This window comes from Chrysochloris asiatica, unplaced genomic scaffold (genome assembly GCF_000296735.1).
Source record: "Chrysochloris asiatica unplaced genomic scaffold, ChrAsi1.0 scaffold00085, whole genome shotgun sequence".
Taxonomy (NCBI): Eukaryota; Metazoa; Chordata; class Mammalia; order Afrosoricida; family Chrysochloridae; genus Chrysochloris; species Chrysochloris asiatica.
In genome coordinates, this window is record NW_006408603.1 from 8409034 (window position 1) to 8412806 (window position 3773).

Consider the following 3773-nt stretch of genomic DNA (forward strand, 5'->3'; position numbering starts at 1 on the left):
TGAATCTTTATGGGAGCAGAAAGCCTCATCTTTCTCTCGAGGAACAGCTGGTAGTTTCAAACTGCTGACCTTGAGGTTTGCAGTGAGATTCGTAACCACTATGCTACCAGAGCTCCTTAAATATGAATATTAGTGGTATTAATTGATCTTCCTTGTAGGCATGTGGATATTATCCTATCATAGATAGCACTGTACTTCAAGACAGATCTTGGTATGTTCTTTTTGATGATGAGTGCAATGCCATTCCTCTTCATTGTCAGTTTTGGCATAGTAAACCATGTGGTTGTCAGATTCAAAATGGGCAATACCAATCCACTAATGCCTAAGATATCAATATTTATGCGTTCCATTTCATTTTTGACAGTTTCTAATTTTTCTAGATCTTATGTTCCATGTTCCAATTATTAATGGATGTTTATAGCTGTTTCTCTTCATATTGAGTTGTGCCCCATCAGCAAATGAGGTTCTGAAGGTTTACACCATTTGCATAATCATGGTCAGCTCTACTTTGAGGAGGCAGCTCTTGCATTTTGAGTGCCATCCAACCTGAGGGGCTCATCTTCTGGCACTATATCTGACAGTATTCTGGTGCTCTTCATCATGTTTCAGTAGTCAATACTCTGTGCTATCTGACAGTGTTCCACTGCTATTCATAAGATTTTCAGTGACTAAATATTCTGAAGTAGTCTATCTCTCTTTCTTCCTAGTCTTTGTCTGGGAGCTCATATGAAACCAGTCCACTGGGGGTGACTCTGCTGATATTTAAAATACCCGTGGCATAGCTTCCAGAATCACAACAATATGCAAGCTACCACAGTATGACAAGTGGTTGGTTTTACCCATAGAAACCTTCACTATTTCAAGTTGATACTTGAATTTTTTCTTCAGTTCTTTCTGCTTAAGAAATGTTGCATGTGCTCTTCCCTTTTGTTTTTCTAACTCCAGGTCTTTGCACATTTCATTATAACACTTGACTTTATATTTTTGAGCTCCCTTTGAGATTTTCTGTTCAGCCTTTTAATGGCATCATTTCTTTCATTTGAGTTAGCTTCTCTATGCTCAAGAATAAGTAAGTTTGAGAGTCTCTACTTACTGACATCCATTTTGGTCTTTTATTTTTTCCTGTCTTTTTAATGACCTTTTGATTTCTTCCTGTATGATGTTCTTGATATCACCCCACAACTTGTCTTGTCTTTGGTTAGTAGTGTCTAATGCATCAAATATATTCTTGATATGGTGTCTTAAATTCAGGTGAGATCTACTCAATGTCATGTTTTGGTTCTCTTGAGCTTGTTTAAATTTTCTTCAGCTTTAGCCTGAACTTGCATATAAGCAATTGATGGTCTGCTCCACAGTCTGCCCCTGGCCTTGTTTTGTCTGATGATATTGAGTTTTTCCACTGTCTCTTCCCACAGATATAGTCAATTTAATTCCTGTGTATTCCATCTGGTGAGGTCCAAATGTATAGTCATCTTTTATGTTGGTTTCAAAGATATTTGCTAGGAATAAGTCATTGTTGTTGTTGTTGTTAAGTGCTGTCGAGTTGATTGCAACTCACAATGACTCTGTATAGGATTTCCAAGGAGCGGCTGGTGAGCTTGAACTGCCGATCTTGTGGTTCAAACTGACTTTGCAGTCCAGTGCATTAACCCACCATACTGTACCAGGACTCCTGAATAATTCATTAGTCTTGCAAAATTCTATCATGCGATCTCCAGCATCATTTCTATCACCCAGGTCGTATTTTCCAACTACTGATCTTTCCTTTTGGTTTCCAACCTTTGCATTCCAATCATCAGTAATCATCAATGCATGTTGATTACATGTTTGATCAATTTCAGGACTGAAGAAGTTGGCAGAATTCTTCAGTTTCATTATCACTGACTTTAGTGGTTGATGTGTATATATTAATAATAGTGGTATTAACTGGTCTTCCTTGTACATATATGGATATCATCTTATCATAGACAGCATTGTACTTCAGCATAGATCTTGAAATGTTCTTTTTGACAATGAATGTGATACCATTCCTCTTCAATTTGTCACTCCCAACATAGTAAACCATATAATTGTTGAATACAAAATGGCCAATTCCCGTCCATTTCAGCTCACTAGGATACCAATCTTTATGCGTTGCATTTCATTTTGTTGTTGTTGTTGTCTTGCACTAACCCAGTGGTTATTTTATTACAGTGTCAGCCCAAGCTCTGGCCTGGTCAAGAGCAGATCAGAGGGTACCGGCTGGCAGTCACTGAAGAGTACAGTGCACCTGTGGGTGTGCTATAAGCCAGGTCAGGGGGCGTGGTGTGGGAGCTGAGCCGATCAAAGTCCAACGAGGCCTCCCAGGCTATCTGGGCCGTCTCATGGCAGTGCGCAGGTCCAAGAACTGGGCTACAGACCCATGCAGGAGCACCTGGAATGGAGGTAAGGCCTGGAATGAATCCATCGAGTGAAAGCAGGCTGAGGTGCCTCTCAGGAACAGTCACTCCCTTGAGCTTTCTTGATTTCCTGCCAAGAAGAAGAGGAAGTCATGGGAGGGGCTCCAGACAGAGAAGGGGTCCAGGAAGTTGTGAGCTGGGCTCCCAGGTGACTCCCAACATGGGTTGTTGCTCAGTGCACAGGGTTAGCCGCCACCTGCTTGATCTTGCATTTCATCTTATGTAGAACAGAGCCCTTGCATGTGGCTTCCACCCTGGGCCACAGAGTAGGGGGAACTCTAACCTCGGCTAGAGCTTCTTTCAGAGGTGAGTAAGCCTTGTCCAGGTTGTCGTTAATGTTGATGAGGTCAAACAGGTCTGTCTCCTTGCTGCTTTCCACGTCGGCCTTGATGGTAGCCAGCCACTTAACAAGATTCTCCTCTGTTTTGGTGTTCCGGGCTTGCAGCCATTGCTCCAGGCCCTCAAGGGAGGGGGCCTGCACACAGATGTAGAGGGGACGCAGGTCTGTCTTCTTGATATTCCATGCATCCTGCAGATCCACGTCCAGCACACAGATGCAGTTCATGGCCTGCACAGCCTGCACAGCTGCTTTACTTGTTCCATCCAGGTTCCCTGAAAATTCAGCATGCTCAAATAAGTCACCTGCAGTAATATCTCTCTGCATGGCCTCCCTAGTGACCAAGTGGTAATCTTTGCCGTTTTCCTCTCCAGGTCATGGGTCTCTTGTGGTACGGGAAACATTGAAGCCGAAGACAGTGTCATATTCTTCCAGGAGCCTCTTCAGCAGGGTGCTCTTCCCAGCCCCTAATGGGCCACACAACACGGCTGGTCTTGGTTCCGACATCCCGTCCGAGGATGCTCGGCTTGGGGCTTCTGCCACTAGCCCAGCCAGCGGGTGCCACCCCGTTTCATTTTTGACAGTTTCCAATTTTCCTAGTTGCATGCTTTGAACATTCCATGATCCAGCTACTCTTGGGTGTTTGCAGCTGTTTCTCCTCATTTTGAATTGTGCCCCATCAGCAAATGAAGGCTCTGAAAGCTTTATTCCTGTCATTATGAGCAACTCTATTTTGATGAGTCAGCACTTCCCCAGTAGTATTTTCAGTGACTTCCAACCTGAGGGGTCATTTCCTGGCACTATATCTGCCAATATTCTGGTATTATTCATAATGTTTTCGTTTTCTGGCACTATATCTGACAATGTTCCATTGCTATTCATAAGGTTTTCAATGTTTAAACATTCAGAAGTGGTCTGCCTCTTCTTCTTCCTAGTTTGTCTTAGTCTGGAATGTTTGTGGAAACTTTCCCACCTTGGATGATCCTACTGGATTTCAA

At 43.0% G+C, this 3773-nt stretch overlaps 1 pseudogene; it reads right to left on the minus strand.

Annotated features, from left to right (window-relative positions):
* Positions 1-2472: 2472 nt before the first annotated feature.
* On the minus strand, positions 2473-3327 carry LOC102815468 (annotated as a pseudogene).
* Positions 3328-3773: the final 446 nt, after the last annotated feature.